We start from the raw sequence: 12,025 nt of genomic DNA on the forward strand, positions 1-12,025 counted from the left end.
CCTGTTATAACTCCAGAGTCTGATATACTTAGGAAAAGATATTTAGTTAAGGGCATTTGCACTTTAGGAGAAAAGTTAGGAGGCTCAGTTGGTAAGCAGACCCAACCAGTTTACTAATTAATATGTTTCATTGCAAAAGTATATATTGCTAAACCTACCAAGACAGTAAGGTCTGTGCCCATATATTGAAGGTTGCCTGAGTTGCATCTATGGTCTACAGCTAACGGGCTTTGATGACAAGTGGAGTTAGCACATAGTATTCTTATAGGTGGGCTGCTTTTGATTTTTGTGCTTACATTTAGTGGAAAGAAGAGAACTAGCCAGGAAGGTTGCAGCAATTTATATATGCTAGCTGAATGTTTTTTTCTACGCTTTTTTAAAATCATGGAACTCTGCTGCAGCGAGAGGTAGAGAATGAAATATATATATATATATATTTATATATACAAACACACACATATATGTGTGTGTGTGTGTGTGTGCATATGTGCATATATTTATAATACCTAGTGGCGGTCGCCACTAGGTAGTTATAGTTAGGACCATGTTTCCATAGAAAAAAGCATTTATGGACTTGCCGATATGTGTGTGTATATATACGTATGTATGTGTGTATGTTAATGTGTATATATCGATGTATATATGTGTGTATATATATATATATATTTATATATCCATATATATATCCAAGAAAGAAGTGACTCAAACAGCTGATCTCACTAAAGAACAAAAATATGTTTCTACTACAACGTTTCAGCTTCCGCCTTCCTCAAGTAGTACAAGATGGTTTGCTCAGTGGCTGCACAGCTGACACTGCTGGATTTTCAAAAAGCATCATGAGTGAAGATTCCAATTGGAATGTGGAATCAATGCAGTCCTGAGAACTCTTCAGATATGCAGAAATCAAGTGGTATTGTCAGTGATGTTCAGTCCATCTGGATGCAGTGATTTTAAACGGTACATCCAAAAATGTTCTCTGATGTCAATCAATCAATCAATCATAAGATTTATAAAGTGCACTAATCACCCGTTAGGGTCTCAAGGCACTGGGGGGAGGGGAAGCTACTGGTCATAAAGCCATGTCTTTAGTTGTTTCCTGAAAGTTAATAGGTCTTGGGTCTGGCGAAGGTAGAGCGGTAGGGAGTTCCAGGTCTTGGCGGCCAGGTGGGAGAAGGTGAGTCTTTCATTGAGGCAGGCTGGGCCCGTGTTGTGGAGGGCCTTGTGTGCGAGGATGAGGAGTTTGAAGGTGATCCTCTTTGGTATTGGTAGCCAGTGCAAGTCTCTGAGGTGGGGGGTGATGTGGCAGCGGCATGGGACGTCCAGAATGAGTCGGGCGGATGCGTTCTGGATTCTCTGCAGCTTTGTTTGGAGTTTGGTTGTTGTTCTTGAATATAGGGCGTTTCCGTAGTCCAGTCGGCTGCTGACCAGGGCGTGGGTGACAGTTTTCCTGGTTTCGACGGGAATCCACTTGAAGATTTTGCGGAGCATGCGGAGGGTGTTGTAACAGGAAGAGGAGATGGCGTTGACCTGCTGAGTCATGCTGAGTGTGGAATCCAAGATGTATCCCAGGTTACGTGCGTGGGTGGTGGGAGGTGGTGCGGATCCTAGGGAGTTGGCCACCAGGAGTCGTTCCATGCTGAGGGGTTGGCTCCAAAGATGAGGATCTCTGTCTTGTCTGTGTTTAATTTGAGGTGGCTTGCTTCCATCCAGCTGGCGATGGCTTGCAGTCCGTTGTGGAGGTTGTTTTTTGCAGCTGTAGGGTCTTTCGTGAGGGAGAGGATTAGCTGAGTGTCGTCTGCGTAGGAAATTATGTTGATGTGGTGTGTTCGTGCGATGTTGGCGAGTGGGGCCATGTACACGTTGAAGAGCGTGGGGCTGAGTGACGAGCCTTGGGGGACACCACAGATGATTCTGAAGGCTTCTGATAGGAACGGTGGAAGGCGGACTTTCTGGGTGCTGCCTGAAAGAAATGATGAGATCCAATCGAGTGCTTTATCGTGGATTCTGGCGTTATGGAGGCGTGTGCGGAGGGTGTGATGACATACCGTGTCGAAGGCTGCGGAGAGGTCCAGGAGGATGAGTGCTGCCGTTTCTCCTTCATCGAGCATGGTCCTGATGTCGTCTGTGGCAGCGATGAGTGCGGTCTCGGTGCTGTGGTGTTTGCGGAATCCGGATTGGGAGTTGTCGAGTGCCTTGCTGTCTTCCAGGAATCGGGATAGTTGGCTGTTCATGATTTTTTCGATTACTTTGGCTGGGAATGGGAGGAGGGAGACTGGTCGGTAGTTCTTTGGGTCGTCTGGGTCTGCCTTGGGTTTTTTCAGCAGGCCGTTGACTTCTGCGTGCTTCCAGCTTTCTGGGAAGGTGGCTGAATTGAAGAAGCTGTTGATGGTGTTGCAGAGGTGGGGAGCAATGATGATAATTGCTTTATTGAAGATATGGTGTGGGCAGGGGTCCGATGGTGATCCTGAGTGGATGGAGGCCATGGTGTTGGTGGTGTCTTCTTTGTTGACAGGGGTCCAGGTGTGGAGGATGTGGGTGTTGCTTGGGGGGTTGGGTTCGTGGGTGATTGTAGTCAGCTGTTGTGTCTGGGGGTGGAAGCTGTTGTGGATTTCTTCTATCTTTCAACGGAAGTGGGTTGCGAGTGAGTTGCAAAACTCTTGTGATGGCGGGGGTTCGTTGGAGCAAGTCTTGGGAGTGGAGAGCTCTTTGATGATGCCGAAGAGCTCTTTACTGTTGTGAGCATTAGTGTCAATGCGCTTTTTGAAGTGGGTCCTTTTGGTTGTGCGGATCAGTTGGAGATGTTTGCGTATGGCATCCTTGAACGCGATGTGGATGGAGTTGGTAGGTTCGTGGTGCCAGGTTTTTTCCATTCTGAAGCATAACCGTTTGGATTCCTGTAGGTCTGGGGTGAACCATCTGGCCTTGATTCTGTGAAGGGTGTTGGCTCAGTCCTCTATCCAGCGATTCAGGTTGGTGGAGGCTGTGTTGGGGTCCGTGGTCTCGGGGGTGGGTCCTGGGTGAGTGTGGAAATCAGTTGATCCGTTGACATTTTTCTCCAGTTGCGGTGAGGGGGTTGAGTGTGGTGGTGGTGGGTGACTGGCTTCTGGTAGGAGAAGTGGATGCAGCGGTGGTCTGTCCAGCTGAGTTCGTTGATGTGGCTGATATAGACGTGGTTGCTGGCTGAGAAGATAGGATCGAGTGTGTGGCCTGTGGAGTGGGTAGGTGAACTTACGAGTTGTCTGAGGCCGAGGTTGGCGAGGTTGTCTAGCAGGTTGGTGGTGTTGGCGTTGTTGTTGTTTTCTAGGTGAAAGTTCAGATCGCCGAGGAGGATGTACTCTTGGGAGTCGAGGGCGTTGGTGCTGACGATGTCGGCGATGGCTTTGCAGAATTGAGAGCAGGGGCCTGGGGGTTTATAGATCAGAGTTCCTTTGAGGGTGGTGTTGGCGTTGATGTGGATTCTGAAGTGGAGGTGCTCAGCGAGGTTGAGGGTGTCGTGGGTGCTGCTCGAGACTCTGATGGTGCTTTTGTGGACAATAGAGATTCCTCCTCCTGGCTTGTTGGTGCGGTCTCTTCTGGTGATTTTGTAGCCTTCAGGGATGGCTATGGCTATGTCGGGTTCTGAGGCCGAGTGTGTCCAGGTTTCGGTTAGGAAGGCGATGTCCGGTGAGGTTGAGGTCAGTAGGTCCCAGAGTTGAATTGCATTTTTGTGGATGGAGTGGGTGTTGAGTAGGATGCAGCTGAGGTGGTTGTCAGCAGGTCTGTCGTGGTGCTTTAGGGTGCAGGTGAAGCGGCAGGCTTGACAGGAGAAAGGTCCCTTGATGTTCTTTGGGGAGGACAGGAAGCAGGTGGTGGAGGGGCATCCTGGATTGAGGGCGTGGAGACCGCTGGCAGTGTAGTGGCGTGGGGAGGTGTAGTATTGTATTTAGTATTAGGTAATATTGTATGTGGTATTGGGTAGTGTTGTATTAATGTTGGGTGGTATTATACATCCTTTGTTGTGTTTGTACCATGTAGTGTATATTTTATAGTGTATGGTATCTCCCATCTCTACCTGTGGCATTTAGATTCTTCCTCAGCTGAGATGAGCATTCTGAGCTGGGCAGTTGGGAGTGCTGGATGCCTAGGATGAGGTTGAAGTTCCTATTAACTTATGAAGATTGCTTGGAATAAAATATAGAAGATAGCTTCACTTTCGTGGACCTGCTTTCATCCAAAACTTACTTTACTTCAGGAGGTGTGGGGGCCTTGCAGGCCAGGGTGAGTGGCGCTGGGAGCGGTCCAGGCACGGACAGGCCCAGACGCGGCTGCCATAAGATTTTCCCTGTGGAACATGTTTTAAAAGAAGAACTACTGGACATCAGAGAAAATTTCTGAATGTACTGTTTAAAATCCCTGCATCCAGATGGACTGAACATCACTGACAATACCACTTGATTTCTGCATATCTGAAGAGTTCTCAGGACTGCATTGATTCCACATTCCAATTGGAATTTTCACTCATGATGCTTTTTTAAAATCCAGCAGTGTCAGCTGTGCAGCCACTGAGCAAACCATCTTGTACTACCTGAGGAAGGCGGAAGCTGAAACGTTGTAGTAAAAATATATTTTTGTTCTTTAGTGAGATCATCTGTTTGAGTCACTTCTTTCTTGGATATTACATTTTCTTGTGACACATTGTATCCTTTGGGATCCAGATTTTTGCCCTGGCTGGCTGTTGTTTTCTTGTGACCCTTCATCTTCAACTATATCCATATATATATATATACACACACACACACACATATATATAAATATAAATATATATATATATATACATATATATATATATATATATTACCTAGTATCGGTCGTCACTAGGTAGTTATAGTTAGGACCTAGTTTCTATGGAAAAAGTGTTTTTTGTTTTGCTAACCTGTTTGGCACAGTTTGATGAATCTTCGCAAAATTTCACAAAACACTTTCACACTTACCTTAGCTGCTGTCCACAATTTCTCCGGGTGGTCCATCAAGTGGTGGCCGAGAAAAAGAGGGGGTCCCAAAATGCATTTTCCCCATTAACTTTTCCATAGGGATTGTGAGCAGCGAGAGCGCCAAAACCACTGGACGGAATAACACCAAATTTGGGAGAAATGCAGCTCTTGGACCAGAAATGGGTCTTTTTGTTAGGTGGTGTAAATTCGCTCAGTAGTTTTCTAGAAAATAAAGAAAATCCAAATTTTTATATATCGGGACGCAAAGGATTTGCGACGCCTCCTGATCTCGTGCTGAGATCTGATTGGCTGCCAACACTTGAAAAAGCAAGTGTTGGCAGCCATGTTGGGACTCCGCTTCAGTGAAGTCCCAGAAAAAAGTGTTAACAAAAACAAAAGGGGCCAGGGTAGAATCACCCAGACCCCGTAGCTCTGGTGCTGGGGTCCGAAAGGGATCCCCCCAGGAGCAAAAAAGAAGTTAAAAAAAAAATAAAAACACGATTTGCAGCGGATAAGACAATTTTTTTTTTAAACCAAAGCCAGCGATTCATCATTTTGAAGCCCCTGGGTGGGCCAAGTCCCGGGGGCATTGTTTAAGTAGGGTGGGCCATACGGCCCCCTCATAGCCAGGGAACCGCCACCTCCATGGGGTATTAATGAAAGCTATTGCTGGATCCTTCTGGACCCCCCACAGCCCTAGGGACCACCACCCCCCAGGGCATTTATTTAATTGTGTGTGGGGTTCTGCATGGACCCCCCTGCAGCCCCGGGCACCACCACCTCCCTGGGTCATTGATCACATTGTATGTGTGGGGGCCATGTGCCCCCTCGCAGCCCTGAAGACCACCACCTCCTGCGGCATTGATGACATTTTGTGCTTGGTGGCCCCGCAGCCCTGGGGACCATCACCTCTCGGGCATATGTTAAAAAATAGAAAGGGGGTCCGTTTCAGACCCCCTGCAGCCCCGGGGACCACAGCCTCCCTGGGGCAATAGACTTTGGAGGGGGACCAGGCGCCCCCCCTCATGGAGCCACATAGGGCACTGGGGGCCTCCACCCCCCAGGGCCAGCTCCTGCTCTGTCCCAGGGAGCCCACCCTTGGGACATAGCTGTTTGCCCTGGCTTGGCAGCAGAATATCACAGCAAACACTCTGCTTTGATGAAGGGAGAGCTGCCAATCAGCTCTCCCTTCAACAGAGCAAAGATTTCCTCTGTGTGCCTCCCCACGGAGAGGGAGGCAGGCACCCAGAGGAAACTGCTCTCACTAAGAGAGAGCTGCTTTATATATGTGTGTGTGTGTGTGTGTATAGATATTCACTTAAAAAAAACAAAGGTTACAGGGACGTTATAGTTAGGAAATAGAATTTTAAAAAACCTTAGAAACTCACTAAAAAAACAAAGGTTTTGGATAATGATGTCATCAGTGATGTTATTTGAGATGTCATCAGTGATGTCATTGACCATGTCATGAGTGATGTAATATGTGAGGTCATAAGCAGTGCATTGTGGGGCATAAGTTATAATTATCTAAGGTAACTATAACTGCAGAATCTCAATGATTTTGTACTAGGGAAATCTGAGCCAAACTATAACGTCTCTGTAACCTTTGTTTTTTTCAGTGAATTTCTACTTTTTAAATGTTGTTTGCTAACTATAACATTCTTATAGGCTTTGTTTTTTTAAAGTGAATTTTGAAGTTTTAAAAAAAAAATTGTTTACTAACTGTAACTTGTAACCTTTGAGAGTGAGTGTGTGACTGACTGGATGAGTCTCTGAGTTGCCTGTGAGTGAGTTCCCAGCATAGTGACCAACATCGACAATTACCCCACTCCTGAGATCCTGCATCCTGAAGGAGGGGACTTCAAGAGAAGTGGCAAAGCATCTTTGGAGCTCCCCACCTGTGACTGACAGCTGAAAGGCTATCAATGCACCCAGACCCCTTGGACGTGGTAGGGAACGCCCTGCTGTGGAATCTAGGTCCTCGGACCCCTTGCTTTTGTCAAGTGCTTAAACATTGACAGGCATCGCAGATCCAGTCAGCACCAAGGACAGCCAAACACCGCTGCTCTGTTACTCCCTGGACCAGATAACAAAGTACCTGACTGTTGAGTCTTTGTCTAGGGGCCCGCAAACCCTTAACTTCAGGTGGGTTCCACGGACCTCAACCAACAAGTGACCTATTGCATGCTGTGCTTCCCCCCATTGACTTCAATGGTAACTGTTTGACAATTTAAGTGCATCTATTTTTCAACGCTTCTAAAATAAAGAACTCCAGTTGTATGTAAGATACAAAGTTCATTTTGGTGTCTAAAATATGATAAAAATCTGCTTTATTCTTCTAAATTGGTGTTCAATTTCTTTTGAGTCGTGTTATTTACTTATCATCCATGTAGGTGTTGTGAAATGCTTTACACATGTTCCTCTAAGTAGCCTGACTGATCTTTGCCAATCTACCAGGACTGAGCTAAGGGATTACTTCTGGGTAATATGCTAGTATTACAAAGTAAGACTCCCCAGTCATACTACTTAATACTGCCACTTTGCTACATTGGTGTTTCAGCTGTACAGCTCTTGAACTTGTGTTTCACTTCACCACTTAGACATAACTATATTTTTGGGTACACGAAGAATCGTCAATGGCCTTTAGACTGAAAAAGCATTTATTCTATTTCTTTTCTAAATTGAGTTTAACTGGAATTGCTAAGGCACTGTTTTATATCCCCATTCCGATAGGTTTCAAAAAGTTCTAAAAGTTCAAAAGTATCTAGGTAGTTAGGGAAAAGTATTTTAAAGCAATTTTTGAAAATTACCTAACTCCACAGATAAACAATGCACAATGGAGAATATCCTGAGTCTCGATCAGCCTATTCTTTCCATCCTCAAGATAAATGACTTTAGGGCCTTGTGCAAGAATAGAGGCATTAGCATTAGGGTTATTGCTAAAAGAGAGGACCTTGTTGAAGACCTCACCTAATTTGAGGAAAACAAAGCTAGGGAAGAGGCTTCCTCTTCTGAAGAACCTTTAGGCGTGAGGGGGAAGCCCTGGCCCCACTAGGTGAATGGGGAAGGAAGTGAGGACCATGATTCTCCATCCTTCCCAAGACCACCTTCAACAGTGGGAAGAGGACGCTTGATCTCGAAGAGAGGAGACTAGCCATGGAAGAGTAAAGGGTTGGACGGGTACTAGTTCCCAAGGGTGGTGGCAGCAACATAAATAGGGAAAGTGAGGGTTCCTGTGACCGTAAGGTCCCCAAAGCGATTGTCCCCATTTACAGTGCAGGCAATGACATTGATCTATGGTTTGGAGCCTTTGAGAATTGTTGCAGAATGAGGAATGTACGTCCACATCACTGGGAGTTATTCCAAGCTAAGGGCAGAGATACACTTCTGTCCTACAACCACATGAAAGAGACCCTCATAGAAATGTTTGGGGTCACCACAGAGGAGTACAGAGCCAAGTGTAGGGCTACTCAAAAAGGTCCAGACCAAACTTGGATAGACTTTGTTGACTTCTCAATCAAGGCACTAGAAGGCTGGATCAAGGGCAACAAAAAAGATACCTACAAAGGGCTGTATAATCCTTTGATGAAAGAGCACAACTTGACCAATTGTTGTACAGCGGAATTATGACAGCATCTAGTGGATTATGAGTTGTGTTCTCCCAGAGAGCTGGGAAAGATAGCTGACAAATGAGTCAGGTCCAGGGTTACCCAGAAGAAGGCTCATAGTGGAGGTGACTCCAAGAAGGGTGCTCAGACTTCTCAGCAGGGAAAGGGGAATAGCACAGACAAGTTTAAAAAGAAAGAGTCCTCTCTAGGCCCCCAAAAGAACTCTAAGGAGGGTGGGCCCGAGACTCTTCCTAGTCCAAAGGAAAGGCGTCTCAGGGGAAAAACTGGGATCCCAAGAAGGCTGGGACATGCTTTGATTGTCATCAAGCAGTGCACAAGAGAGGTGATGCAGGTTGCACCAAGAAGTCCCCAGCATAGGGACAGTCCAAGGGTGATGTTAGTATTGGGATGGGAGTAGAAGTGCACTTTAGAGGAGCCAGAGGTCACACTGAGGCTACTTTTGTTTTCCTGGGAGGTGTAAACATGGAACAATTGGCAGTCTTACCTTCAACCCTGAAGAAGTATCGACAAAGGCCAAGAATCAATGAGACTGAAGTACAGGCTCTGAAAGATACAGATTCCAGGGCCACCATTGTGACAGCCAAACTGGTTTCCCCAGACCAAATGATCCCTGATGCCAGTCACCTGTTTACCAACGTTGGCAACGAGACTAAGCTTCATCCAATGGCTTTGGTGAACTTAGAGTAGGGAGTAGTTATATGCCAGAAGAAGGTGGTTGTATCTCCTTCCAGAAAAACTGTAAACTTCGTACTTGTATAGCGCACTTTTACCCTGAGGCTTCTTGGCGCTGTACGCATACCACTGTGGAACCCTTCCTGGCTTTTCCCTGTGAAGTGCCCACTCCTGGGCACCCCCAAGGTAAAGCCAGGCATCCCAGCTCTGTTGGGGCCGTTGTGGAGATTAAGCAAGCTATTGCCCAGAGTTACAGAGTGGGACCCATGATTAGATTAGGCACTGAGGTGAGAAATATCAGGTCCGAGGAAATTGAGCCCAAGACCCACTGAGGCTAGAATTGAACCCTGGTCCCGGTCCAGACCTCTGCATGAGGGTCTGCCACTCTAACCATTGAGCCACACTTCTCCACTTCCATAACAGTAGAGTATCTGTTAGGCACTGATCTGCAGACTTCTGCATGGGCAGAAGTAGAAAAACGGTCCATGCAGAGATGCTGGGTCTCCCTGGGTGAGTGTGTGTGACCACTAGGGAAAACAGGGTAAAGGTACAGAGCTGGAGCCTGAAACTCTGGCCAAGCACTTGAAGAACAAAAGGAAGGGTTAGGAGAACTCACCCCAGAATGAGGCCCTGATGCCTGAGGAGGGAACTGTAACTGAAGGGGCCTGGCCTGACATGACAAAGCAGTGTAGTACAGGGGGACCCCCCAGGGAAGAGCTTTGCAAAGAGAAAAGAAGATGCCCAACTCTTGAGAGCCTGAAGCAGCAAGCTGCTAGACAAAAAGAGGGAGATGTCAGTGGGACTCACAGGGTTTACTGGGAGGATGGCTTACTGTATACTGAGGCCAGGGACCAAAAACCAGGGGCATCCAGGCGAGTAGCAATCCCGTAATAATACAGGGAGTTCATCATAACTTTAGCCCATGACATCCCCTTTGCGGGACACCAGGGACAGTCCAAGACTTGGGACCAGTTGGTGGCCTATTTCCATTGGCCCCAGATGTCTGAGAAAGTGAATACGTTTTGTCGTTCCTGTGTGACTTGTCAAGCCAGTGGCAGGAAAGGCACACAACCAAAGGCTCCCTTAATTCCACTACTGTCATGACCACACAAACTTTCCAAGTCAAATCAAAGAAGTGCATGAGAAAAGCAAAGAGATATGCTCAGTGGAGACAGCAAAGCCCAAACTGGAAGAAGGTTTGCAGAGTAATCTTGCGCTTATTTCAAAGGAAGAATCAAGAAGAGAAGATCCAAGATGGCCGCTGTGAGTCCTGAAGGTTAGTTACAGTTCTAGTCTTGCAATCGGTTGGTTGCTAGGTTACGAGCTCTCCAGCTGGAAGCCTTGCACTTCAACTGAGGTCTGACAGGAATCAGCTGTGTGGAGAGAGAGCGCGCTTCAGAACAGAAACTCCTGTGATGTAAAATTACATTTGAAGATTATATTACAGAAAATGGATAAATATTGTCAAGGTTTATTCGAAGAGTTTGATAGTAGACCGTTCCCGTGGAAGTCGGCAAGGCTACAGAGTTAATGTATGAATTAACCTTATGTTTACAAGGTTCTTGTTTAAGATATTAAAGTCAAAGAAAAAACGAACTTTAAAAGAGCAAGTATCTACAAATGTCAAGGTTATAAACGAAGGCCAAGTTTAAAGGAGAAACGAACTGTTAACAAATAAGCATTTACAAATTCAATGGTAATAAACCAAAATAGAGTTTAAAAGAGAAACAAACTTAAATAAGCAAGCATTTACAACTACAAGTTATCGACAGATGTCGAAGTAAGGAAGGAGAAACTAACTGTAATAAACAAGCATTTACAAATACAAGTTATCAACAAATGTCGAAGTAAGAAAGGAGAAACTAACTTTAATAAACAAGCATTTACAAATACAAGTATTGACAGAAGTCACAATAAGACAGGAGAAATTAAATAACATCAGCTGATTTGAAGAACGCATTATCACCAACTAAATATATATATATAGCAACATTAAACCAATCTCTAACAAAGGTTGAGAAGTTCTTCCAGAATCAGTAATAAGCATTTTTTTAAGAAGAGCTATCATTTATAGAGAGAAGCAAGGCTACAGAGAACTCAGGGTGAGTGAAGAAATAATAGAATTAAAGAGAATTAAGTGTTGAGAGTAGAAAGTGAAAAACTGATGTTGTATGTCCCTAGTAATTGCGACTGTGACTCTTGCAGGTGCTGTATCCAATCTTAGATGTGAAGAGGCAGACTGAGTACTGGCGTTCATCATCTCTGTGGCAGTCGCTCTACCATCCCATTCCCCTTTCCCCCTCCGGGGTACTCAGCACGAAGGATTAATATTCGTTGTGAGTAGCTCGGGTCGGGACTGAGGAGTTATCTTCTGCTTCTGAGGAAATCGAATTGAAGTACCCTGACAACTACTTGTGGTTGGGACTCCCTTTGAGAGGGTAGGATTTGACATGGTTGGTCCTCTTGACCTACCTACTACATCTGGAAACAGATTTATTCTAGTAGTCGCGGACCATGCTTCTAGGTATCCAGTAGCAAAGGCCCTCCTGAGTGTCTTTACCAGAGTAGATATTCCTAAGGAAGTGGTCTCTGATAGAGGAGCGAATTTCATGTCTGCATACCTGAAGGCTATGTGGAATGCATGTGTGTAACTTACAGGCTCACCAGCCCCTATAACCTCCAGACTAATGGCTTAGTGGAGAGATTCAACAAGACCATTAAAAGCATGATCATAGGACTCCCAGACAAACTCAG

Source organism: Pleurodeles waltl, chromosome 5 (genome assembly GCF_031143425.1).
Source record: "Pleurodeles waltl isolate 20211129_DDA chromosome 5, aPleWal1.hap1.20221129, whole genome shotgun sequence".
Lineage (NCBI taxonomy): Eukaryota > Metazoa > Chordata > Amphibia > Caudata > Salamandridae > Pleurodeles > Pleurodeles waltl.